Raw genomic sequence first — 12,797 nt, 5'->3', positions numbered from 1 at the left:
GACTACACCAAACTGGCTATCAGTAGTCATGGCTGGTACAAAGGCAAGTTGCAATTTGGGCAAGAAGTGGAGAAATTAGGCAATCATTTCAACATGGACAGATTAACCATTGTATCTTTCCAATGACCAGTTAAAGCAAGTGTTCCTATTGCACATACCAAGTTGCCAGGTATTGCAGAGTCTTGGGCAAGATATACTCCAGTGCTCCTTTTAAGTATTCTCCTCAACCTCATGCACGTACTAGATAACACTAGAAATGGCCAATTATAAGGGAGAGATCTGAACCTGCACCAAAAGAGTTTATAATGATGATTAAAATGCCTTCATTGGGAACAACTATAAATATTGATAGAAGAAAGATGAATGAAATCACTAGAACATCACTATCATTGAAGCAAGAACTTTGATGATTTTCTTTGGAAGGTTATTAGGGATAAAACCAGAAATGAATAATATAAGCAGCAAGCAAATTTCATAATACTAGTGTGCTATTCCTTTTAAGGGATTCTTGATTTATGAAATAGTTTATGAAATAGTTATCCAACGATAATAACAATAAAAAAGAAATCTCTATACCAAGTGTGACAGAGCTTTGTTTTTAACTGAGGAGACTCACAGCTTTTTATTATTTTGGAGAACTAGCTTTGTTTTGAAATGTACAACTTCCTCTCAGTTGCTAGATGTTCTCATAGTAGTGTGTGTAGTCTTTGGGATCGATGTTGTGAGGTAATTTTTCTATTGTGCCTGAAGGGTATAAGAGCTCACTGAAACAGGAAGTTTAACTCAAGTTTAGCTCACACATAAGAGCTCACTGAAACAGGAAGTTTAACAAAACAACAACAAAAAGATTTATTTATGTACAAGTGGTTTTTAAAGAACAGATCAGCAGTAGAGATGGGCATGAACAGAAAAAAAATGAACATGATGTTCGTTGTTCATTGCCATCCACGAACAGGGACTCAAGAACATTTACGAACATGACCTGTTCACGAACATGTTCATGGTTGGATCTTTGTGGGGGTCAGCAGGCTCTCCTCCAGCCATCATCCAAGTTTGGTCAAGATACCTACTGCACTACTCCCAGAAACCCTACCTGAGCAGGCAGCAGGAAAGTTACCAATAGTAAATGATAGCTTGGCCCCAGAGTCTGGCAGCAGCCCTGGAACCTGAAGGGGTAGAGCCCTATCCCACCACACACAAAGAAAATTCAAGCTCCAATGCACTCTCCCTGTCTCTCTATCAAAATGCCAACAGCAGCTGTCTGTCCCTCTCCACTGTCTGCAAAGACTGAAAGCCAGAGCTGGGAGCCCTCCTCCCCCCCCTCCCGGTCTTTGCTCTCTTGTAACAAATTTTGAGCTCCACAGTTGGAAGGAAGACCTGCCTATCAAGCTAAATTGGGCTTAGATGGGGGTTTCCAGGGCAACAGCAGGAGTTCAAACAGAGTTCAGACAACCCTTGCCTCTGGTTACCAAGGGAATTGATTGCAGGTGCCAGACTGTCTGGCTTGATGAACAGCAACGAAGGAGGCTTGCAATGACCACCTGTTCATTTAGAATGGGGCCTCACAAACAGCCTGTTCTCAAACAGCAGATTGGGCTGTTCGTGGCTTTTTTTTTGTTCTTATTACTGTTCATGCCCACCTCTAATCAGCAGCCAAGGTCACAGGAGGAACTGGCTGAGGCAATTGAACTTAAGCTAGTTATGGCTTCAAGTTGTGATTTAAATTCCCTTTAATTCTTGTGGTTACAAACAGGCTTTCACTGCCTAATCACCCTGTTGGATCCCCTCACACACAGGATTCCATCCCTACCAGCCTCCTACCCATCATAGCAATCTTGGCAAAAAAACCCCAAACAAAACCCAATACCACAATTTCAGTCCAGTGAGATATAAATAGCTAGAGAGAGAGAAGAATTGGAACATAAGGTTGTAAAAAAAAGGGTATGCAAAGGATTTGGGACTAGAGTTACACCGATTCTCATGGGCTCCTATTAAATTGTAGTGGGAATGTAAACTAGTTGAAGTTAGAATGATGGCGGGGGGTGGGGGAGCCTCAAAACCTCCTGTTAGACTTAAGGCATTTATCCGCAATGCCCAAGGATTCTCAACTTTCCCCCTAGAGCCTTATATCTGGTGATCTCGCCTTCAGTGAGGGCCAAGCTACAAGTGACGAATGACACTTGAACGACAAGTGTACAGACTCACATGTATTTCTCCCTGTTCACTTGCGCTCCACTTGCACTCCACTTGATCAGATGTGATCAAGTGGAGCGCAAATGAACAGGGAGGAATACATGTGAGTCTGTTCACTTGCCGTTCAGGTGTCATTCATCACTTGTAGCTTGGCCCTGAGAGAGACTGTAAGGGAAGGGAAGGCAAAATATAGAGTCAACACACATAGACCTCTCCCATAAGAATCCCTGCAATATATAGACCTTCTCAACATTTTTTTATCACAATGCAGAAAAATTTGCTATTGAACTAATATCCCCCAAAACATGTTTCCCCCTCTCTCCAGAGTCTATAAAAATCATCCCCTTCACATCTGGAATGGGGGAAGGATTTACGTTTTGCATGCTAAACTGAACATCATCACCCTCCACTTTAGAAAACCACCATCACATCTGCAACATATAATTGACTCATGGGAACCCCTTGACTAAAATACCCTCTAAGAAAATATTTCCTCAGCTGTCTTGTTAACAGAACTGTCTAAAAAACTGCCACAAAGTGAAATTTATCATATTAATATTTTTAGAAGTGCCAAGTTTGGTTGCATTGCTCAGTATAATATCTTGTGCTTAAAAAAGGCAGGCAAACATAGCCGAGGAAGCGAGGACATTGACTAATTCAGAATTGGCACGTCAAAGTAATGACGGGTTTAGCTTCCCTTGCCTGCTCATAGCACATTTGCAAGCCTGACAAAGTATGTGTCACATTAGAAAGTGTTTGATCATGTTTACTGCCATTTAAGCTATACATAATTTAATGTTTTAACCACTGAATGTAATTCTAGCAGGTTAAAACCATGTCATCACTTAAATGCTTCGTCTCATGGGTAGAAAGAATGAAGAACATGTCCAGTAAGCTTTACTGGTCTATTCTCATGCTGTCTTGCAGTGGCCAAATGCCACATATGATGAAGTGCCTTTTCCCAAGGGTCCAGATCATATGACCAGCCAACCACCATTATTTCAGCCTTGTCTAGATTTCTGCCAGTTAGCATGGCTACAGCCAATCACTCATCATAGCCAGATGATTGGTTGGCTTCCACACAAAGGACAATGAATCATTCCCACTTTCTCCTTTCCCAGGCAGTCATTTCCGACCCTTGGAAAGTTTATTTCTGGGGCTCTGGAACCCCGAAGAGTAACAACCATGTGGGTTGGTGGACTGCAGGGAGAAAGTGCTCCCTTCTTCCACTTCTGTCAGAAGAATTCTCATGATGGAAGAGGCAGGAAATACATTTTTGTCTCTCCCTTCCTACTTGCAGCTTTTCAGTCCACATGGATATTCCTCTACGACCCTAGGAATAAACTTGACCAGGATTTGAATGGGCTGCTGTGGGAAAGGGAAAGTTGGAAACAAGACTTTCTGATAAATAGGACAGGAAATTATTCATCTCTAACTCCATGCCCTGGTATAAATCTGGATCAAATTCTTCCATATTTAAGTTAACCTTCCACTGGGTTTCATTCCAGCCGGTCTTATTCTTGGCCATTTTCCTCCTTCCAATTAAACATAACACTTTCAAGGAATAGAGGAACTGGTGGTAAGGTATCTCTGGAGGCTTCTGTATAAGGCCTCCCTCTGAATATTGACCCAGCGATTCATTTGTTCTGCTCCACTTGCACATTTGGTAGATGAAAAAGAACACTGAGTCAATGTTCCATCCTAAAGGTGAGCCAAAGAGAGGAAGCATCGGGACAATGAAGTATTTTCCAATCTTTATGTGTGTGTGTGTGTGTGTGTTGTGTGTGTGTGTGTGTGTGTGTGTGTGTGTGTGTTTGGGGTGGGAGTATTTTGGGGCTATCAAGAAGTATACCTGATGAGCCAAGGAGTGCTCACTATCAGTACTGATGAGATAGAATATGTATCACCTCCAAATTCTGTCCAATAGATACCCTGAAAACAATATCTAATTAGGCCAGCACAGAATCTTTGTGAACAGCAATAGGCTAGAGCAGGTCACATAATCTAGCCTGGTCTCACAGAACCTTCTAAGTCAGACTTGCTCTTTGATCTGAATGATGAAAGCATTCCACTATTGGTTGGCCTTGTCATAATTCTTCCTACTGTTTCCTTCACCTCTGCCTTATTGTCCAAGTATACAAAAATAACCTTCCGTACAAAGATTCTTAGAAGCTTAAATGCATAAAGGAAACTCCAACACACATGACACAGTTCCTCTATTAACTTCAGTACCAAGGACAGCTCTACACACATTAAAAAGAGCACAAAGCTTAAGCACACCAAAGGCCCTTGGAGCAACCACATGCAATATCAACCACAATATTTAGCTTTTGTATTGCACTTTCACTGTTTTAGGTGCTTTGCAAAGTATTAGCTTCCTGTAATACAATCCTGCAAAGGGGGGGGGGGCAGGGTCCAATATTATTATCTCCAAATTGCTGGGTGGGAAGATATGGTTTAAGACCAGCTAATGAGTTTGTGGAAGCCTTGGGATTGAACTGGTTGCCTCTTAGCTCCTTCTGTTAGCCATTATGGTATACCAGCTCCCACAGGGGAATGCCAGCTCAGGGACATGATTTCTGTTCCCAAAGCAGATGGAAAACAGCCTCTCCTGAAACTCTGTCAAAATGAAAAGACAGCTTACTTTGCAAATAGGGTTTGGCCGTGCCAAGCATATAGACCACAATGGGTCTTCTGGAGAAGGTGAAAGATTACAGTAATGTTTGCATATCCTTTTAGAAAAAGGGTAACATGCTGGAGATCTACAAAATTATGCATGGTGTAGAGAAAGTGGACAGAGAGAAACTTTTCTGCCTCTCCAATGATTCTCGAAGTTGGGGTCACCTATGAAAGTGATCAGTGGTAGATTCAAAGCAGGCAAAAGTGAGTACCAGATCAAGACTTCTGATTCGCAGAACTTTCTGCTGTGAGATGACGTGATGGCCAGTGGCTTAGATGGATTGTAGAGGGTGTTGGACAGATTTATGGAGAATGTGTGTTTTACAACACAATCCTAAACAGAGTTATAGTCTTTTAAGTCCATTGTCTTTTATGTCCATTGCTTGGGCTTGCAGTGTCGTAAATAGACATATTGTCCATGGGGGCCAAATGGGCCTCTGGGTTCAGAGACAGAATGCCTTGTTTTGCTAGATGCTGGTGAGCAGTCCGGAAGTAAGGGCTGCTGTCTATAGACCCTGCTTGCGGGCTTTCCTGACAAATAGGATAACAGACTAGATGAACTGTTGGTCTGATTCAGCAGGAGTACCCTGATGTTCTGATATTCTTATCCTGCAATTGTTGATTTTTTAATGACACAAAACCAATGTTTCATCTTCTTATCGTACTTATCGTTGCCTTTATGAGATTGCTTACAGCTTTGAATCGCTCAGCGACTTAATAGCGCTCATTTGGACATGCCACTCGAGACAGAAAACAAACAAAAAACTCAACTCTAAGTCAAACTTGAGTCTGAGCTGTTGCAAAAACTTGCACTTGCTAAGTAGTTCTCTCTGGGTATATGTGAAAGACACTCTAATGCTAATGCCACAGAGATTCCGTAATATTCTGTTTTATTGCAACTTAATGTACAAACTCTCAGGCACCTGAAGAACATGCTCAGAAGTCATGTTTATCCAGATTTGCATTCTGCCTCGTGTTTAATAATGCAAGAACACTTGCTTAACATTAATAAAATAATTTAAGTGTGTGTTATGCAATGTCCCATGAAGTGCATTAAAGCAATAATACATTCTAAGTACTTAAAAAGAATGAGGCTAAGCAATAATGCACTGATGCAGCTAAGAGCTCCATTAAATGAACACAGAGGGAGAAACATCCAGCATAAAGAGTTTTGCCTGCTTGGTTTAATGTTTTGAAATTAATGTAGCAGTCAGTGTTTTCGTTTGGTTTTTTGAACTGTCATATATATATATATCTAAAAAAAACACCAATAAAGGGAAAATGACAAAATTGGATGCCTGATTCTTTCAAAGTGAAAATTGATTCCTCATGGAATCAATCCATTTCTCAATCATTGGGTGGGAGGGAGAATCGTTTTTATATTAGGGCTTTCGAGACACGCTAGAGGATCATCCAATACTATATGGCATTCTTTTTTTTTTTAAATAAAAAAACAAAATCTGCCTACATTTGATGGAAAATGAAGTTGCAAATAAATGGCAATCATTTTTATTACTGTGATTTGTTTTCAAGGTAAGGCTTCAGTTTGGTATGTGTCTCCCCTCCTTCCAGCACTTCCTGGTTATTAGCAAACCATCGGTGCAATCCTAAACAGGGTTACTCCAGTCTAAACCCATTGAAATCAATGGGCTTAGACTGGCATAATTCTAAGATTGCACTGTATTTTTTTTTCTCCAACTGGGCATACTAATTTTGGGTTCCCTTTCAAAACAAGTTGCTAGTTCAACCCACAACCAGCTGCCAAAGGATCGTTGCCCTGAGGGATCACCACTGCCACCTGCCATTTGGCAAGTAGGAACCCACTCATTCTTCTCTCATCCCCAAATAAACAGCAGCTACTCTGCAGATGAAGAGCCCTATGGTATGGTTGCCCACAGGGATTTGCTTTCAGATATTTCAGGTCTGAATATAGGCCTGAAAAATACCCAGTGGACATTTTTCAGGTATCTGGAGTGTTATTTGGGATTCTTGGAATATCAGTATCCAAATCCTGAACATTTATGGAATGTTTCCTGAGCAATGGGAGGGAGTGGAGGGAACTCTCCCAGAAAGTGGGATCAGACATTAGGGTGAGCATTACAAGTATCTGCCCAATCACAATGATTCTCTCATAGTCCTCCATGGCTCTCTGAGCATGGACAAAGAGGGTAAGAAGACCACCTCAGCTGCAGCTTGATGCCATTTCAAAGCAAGATGTTTTGGGGAGCGGTGCCCCTGCTGCTCTGGTCCATCTGCCCATAGGATTAGTTCTGCTGCCTCCTACTGCTTGCCTGGAAAGACCTTTTTCTTGCTCTGGCCTGGCTTGGCTTACCATTGGTTTTAAAATATTATTTTAAATATTTAAAATATTTTTTTAAAATAGTACAACAAGGATTTCTGTGTTTTGTTGTTGTTGTTGCCTAGGGAGGTTGTAGTGATGTTTATGTGGGAGCCGTTGTTTTCTTTCTATTTCCTTTTAAAAAATAGTTTTCATTTTTTCATTTTTAAAAAAGGCTTTAAAAGGCTTGTGCTATTTTGTTGAATTTGTTTCTCTTTGCTTTTAGAAAGAATATTTTAACTGCCTTGCATGTTAATTTTTCAAGAGTGGCTACCTTTTGTGGTGTGTGTATGTGTGTGTGTGTCCAAGTTGGATTTTCAGATTCGACATTGGTTGTGTTGGGCTTGCCACACTGCCCTGGGTTCTGCTTGGCTTCTGTAGTCTGACATTGCCTGTAAATTGCTCTTTGCTCATCTTTCTGTGATGAGTAAATATTGATTACAGGCAACCAGAAATGGACATTCTTACCTGAAACTGAGGGCCAAGCTACAAGTGATGAATTACACTTGAACGACAAGTGAACAGACTCACATGTATGCCTCCCTGCTCACTTGCACTCCACTTGTCCTCCACTCGATCACGTAGTGGAGTGCAAGTGAACAGGGAGGAATACATGTGAGTCTGTTCACTTGCCATTCAATTGTCATTCATAACTTGTAGCTTGGCCCTGAGTTCATTCTTTCTCTCGTGGTATTCAACAAGTAAAGGCCAAAGTCATATAACATGAAGTTCAGTGTTTCTTTTGAAGGATCCGTTGTCATTTCTTCCACAAGGGAAAAGCATCTGGGGAAGACTTCAGAAGGCAAACAGATATGGGAGAAAGAAAGCCTTCTTTGCTTTTTCTGAGACCTGATTAAAATTGTTAACCTAGTGTTAAATGAGCAGATATAACAAGGTTGTATACTGGGCATCATTTCATGTGGACACTGAAGTCTTTCCAGATTAGTATTTCATGTGGACCAGTCTGGTTAAAGACTGGGCTCCCCTTATCTTCTTTATTGAGACTGTGGCTTTAAAAGGAAACAAGTTTATTTACAGGAAGGTTGGATAGGTAGGAATGTAGGCAGATGCCACTGGCTTTTTAAAAGGAAACACAAACCCATGATCTTCCCTCTACTTAGGCTTGGCTGGGTAACACCACAACCTATACATTCTCTAACAGCGGGACAATAAATAAAGTTGAAACTACAAACACAACCACACTACTTTAAAGATGTTAAGTCTGATAATGCCAACCTCTCTCATACAAGTCAGCAACCACGTGTTTTGTGCCTCACATCAGTGAAGTAATCTGTGAAAAAACTCTTAGTTACCTTAGAGTAGCGGAAGGTCAGCAAAGGGTCTGTGTCACCTGTTGTTCTGTGTGTGCTTAAACTTGGTGGTTCAATGATTTCGAGGAAGGACTATGTTCTGTGCTATTTTGGTGTCGTTGAGTGCAAAAACAGCTGCCCCAGAGCCTTGTGCTGCCAAGTCCTCTTGGAAAAAGCAGAAAACATGGGCACAGACACAGCCAACTTCTGCCTTATGCATGTGCAACTGGGGGAAATGCATGATAACAAAAAATTCAAATGAGTTAGATCTGAAGTGGCACTGGCCCACCTGGAATAAACCAATAATGGAATGGAGTTTGTTTGGAAACCTCAGATCTGAAACTGAAATTTCCCCAGTGCATACCTCTATTGATGAGACTGTCTCTCTACTAGCAGAGCTTGCTGGAAATGAGGAACAATCAAAGAAAAGAAGGAAAATCAAAATAGGGAATAAATAGGAACAGGAGACTGAATAAAGTCTGTAAACATGGTAGCTACATGCAGGGGAACCACAAGGACTTTTCTTTACCACTATTATTTTACCACTACCACTATTTTGTAACCACTATTTCCTCTTTCCCATACCTGAAAGCCTCTCCCTGTTTCCTGCTTCCTTCTCTCTGTCACACCCACCAGCCAATCTACCTTTATCTCTCCCCTCCCCTTCAGCTTTCCCTCTTTCCCTCTCTCTGGTAGCCTGTTCCCAGGAAAACTGGCTAAGTTGCAGCTTGTCAGTTGCCAGATGGGGCTGGGACCACTTGTATGGTGCTGGCCAGGTTGAAGCCAGATGGACTTGCAGGGACTTGCAGGGGGCACCATGCTTTCCCTTCTTCTTTCCCTCCTTCTGACAATCCCCATATCATTAACTTTCCCTGCTTCCTTTGAACTCACACATCAACTTGCTTTTATCTGCCTCTCACCTTCAGCTATATTTATTGATTTACTTCATTTAAACCCTGACTTTCTTCACTATGGGGATCCAAAGCAGCTTACATCATTCTCCTTTCCTCCATTTTATTCTCCTAACAGCCCTGTGAGGTAGGTTTGGCTGAGGGTGTGTGACTGGCCCAAAGTCATGCTTCCATGGCAGAGCAGGGATTTAAACCTGGGTCTTCCAGATGCTAATCTGAAATTCTAATCAGTATACTATACTTGCTTTTGTGTGGTGGCTGCTTTTGAACAGTAGCAAGCAGGTGGCCCTGGGTAAGTCATGTTATTAATGTGGTAGCAAGTTCTCTAGTGGTTGCTGTCAGGATTGGCCCCAATGAGTCTTCAGTCAAAGACCAAAACATTCCTGGAAACGAGCATGCTCCTCACCCTGCCATTTACTGACAAAACCCAAGGCTTGAGGGCTGCAATACTATTGTGGTTGCCTTAAAATTACAAGAACTGCTTCTGTCATTTTGGAAGGTTTAACACCCCTCCTCCCATTTTTAAAAAAAGTGTTCAGATTTTTCTACAAACCTGGGGCTTTTCTCAGGTTTGTAGAGATATCTATGGTCCCAATCTCTGGATTTAGGTATCCACAGTAGACATGGGCATGAATCGAAATATGAATCAAATTTCATGATGAATCAGGCCAATTTGTGTATTGTGAAAACATGTTTTGTGGGGCCACATTTTTCACAAACTCCACAACTTTTGGGCCCAATTCATTCAATTAGTGAATGCTTTGTGATGCCAGACAGGCTGGTGCTGATCTATTGATTCCCTTGGCAACATAGGTCCAGAATGTTTGTAGACTTTTTTTGCCATAGAAACCCCAATCTTAGCCCACATAACCTTGATAGGCAGCTCTCCCAGGCAACCTGAAAGCTGAGAAATGCGAGTTTGTGCAAGTTTACCTGGGAACTGTAGTCCGAGACCCTTTCCCTCTCTGTTTCCCTTCTCCATTTTTTAAGAATGGATGGAGTAGCAGCGGTGGTGGCAGCCTCAGCAGCTCCTTCTGCCACTGCTCACTGCTTGCTAGCTTCAGGAACCCATCCCTGACTCTCTACCTCCCATCCTCCTGCAGCTCTGACATGCCTTTCTATCCCTCACCCGACCCCCAAGCTCCCTAGAGTGGATCTTGAGTGGATCCACTCTGTTCGGCTTTTCCTTTGAGAACTTGGAGGCAGGGGGAAGGTCATGCAGAACAGCAGGAGGACAGTAGGATGGTAGGATGGGAAGGAAAAGTCAGCAAAGAGAACCTGAAGAGAGAAAAACCCAAGCAGATCTGCTCTGTTTGGCTTTTCTTCCAGCAGTGGCAGAAAGCAGGAGGCCAGGAGGATGGGAGGGAAAAGCCAGCAAAGGGAACCTGAAGAGATCTGCTTGAAGGGTGGCTGGAGGAGAGCCTGCTGAAGTCTCCCTATGAGTTTGACATCTCTGGGTATGAAGAGGGCTGTTGTAGGGCCCCAGGATCTGACAAATCATGAATCTAATGAATCATTTCACAAAACAGGACAATTTCATGAAAGTTCATATTTCATGTTTTGGGGAACGTGACAAATCATGAAACTAAGGGCTCGTTTTTTCCCCATTTCATGCTCATCTCTAATTCACAGTTGAGTCCATGTTGAGAATTAGATACTTTGATAATGAGGATGTTGGTAATCTCTAATAATGAGGACAATATGCTCACACAATGGGAAAGCAAAAAGGCAGAGACTTGGTGGACTAGTTGCACAGTTCTGATTTCAGAACTGCTGTGGACACAAGGCTGTTTCAGATGTTCAAACTCTCTTTAGACAAACATATGTTTTTATTGAATTGTTTATTTTATATATTGCTTATTTTAAATGCTCTTTTAATGTTTTGATCTTTGCTGCTTTGGGGACCCTATTGGGTTGGAAAGGCGGCATAGAAATGTTTTAAATAAATAATACAAGGAACTTGCAAATACAACTGGATTGGAATACTTGACTCCTGTTCATGTATGTATAGAGACCACAGGCATGTGTCTGTGTCACAGAATCATGGAATCACAGAATCACAGAGTTGAAAGGGTCCACACAGACCTTCTATTCCAATTCCCTGCCCAATGCAGGATGAGCCTAAAGCATCTCTGACAAATATTCATCCAGCCTCTTCTTGAAAACTGCCAGTGTAGGAGAGCTCACCACCTCCCTAGGCAGCTGATTCTACCTTTGCACTACTCTAACCATAAAAAAGTTTTTCCTAATATCCAGCCAGTACCTTTCTGCATGTAATTTAAGCCTGTTGCTTCGGGTCCTATCCTCTGCTACCAACTGGAACAGCTCCTTGCTCTCCTCCAAATGACAGCCTTTCAAATATTTAAAGAGAGTAATCATGTCCCCCCTCAGTCTCCTCTTCTCCAAACTAAACATTTCCAAAGCCCTCAGTCTTTCCTTGTAGGTCTCAGTCTCCAGACCCCTGATCATCCTTGTTGCTCTCTTCTGCACCCTCTCAATTTTGTCCACTTCCTTTTTGAAGTGGGGACACCAGAACAGCACACAGTACTCCAGGTGTGGCCTGACCAAGGCAGTATAGAGAGGGACTATGACCTCCTGCAGTTTCGATGCAATGGCCCTTTTGATACAACTCAAGACTGTTTGCCTTTTTTTGCCACCGTATCACACTGACTGCTCATATGTAGTTTACAGTCCACTCTTACCTCAAGTTCTCTTCTGCATACACTACTACCCAGAAGTGTATCCCTCATCCAGAATTTGTGCTTCACATTTTTGTGGTCCAGATGTAATACTTTTCCTTTTGTACAGATGGATTCTGATTTTCCCCCATAACATCAATTTTAAATTCCGCATACACTACTACCCAGAAGTGTATCCCTCATCCAGTATTTGTGCTTCACATTTTTGTGGTCCAGATGTAATACTGTGCACTTATCTATGTTGAATTGCATTCTATTCACAACCACCCACTTCTCCTGAGTATTCAAGTATGGTTAAATTTTAACTCTATCTTCTTGGGTGTTTGCCACTCCTCCCCATTTGGTATCATCAGCAAATTAAATGAGTAGCCCATTTACCCCTTCATCCAGATCATTGATAAAAATATTGAAAAGTACTGGGCCCAAAACCAAGCCCTGCGGCACCCCACTGGGCACCTCCCTCAAATCTGATGAAACACCATTGACCACCACTCTTTGGGTGCAGTTCTCTAACCAGTTCCCTATCCACTGAACTGTCCTATAGTTCAGCCCACAGTCTTCCAGTTTACCCATTAGAATGTCATGGGGGACCTTGTCAAAAGCTTTGCTGAAATCCAGGTAAATCACATTGACAGAGTTCCCATGATCCAGTAAGTTCGTCACTCGA

The sequence above is a fragment of the Eublepharis macularius genome, chromosome 13, assembly GCF_028583425.1.
Source record: "Eublepharis macularius isolate TG4126 chromosome 13, MPM_Emac_v1.0, whole genome shotgun sequence".
Lineage (NCBI taxonomy): Eukaryota > Metazoa > Chordata > Lepidosauria > Squamata > Eublepharidae > Eublepharis > Eublepharis macularius.
This window is presented reverse-complemented; position numbering follows the sequence as displayed.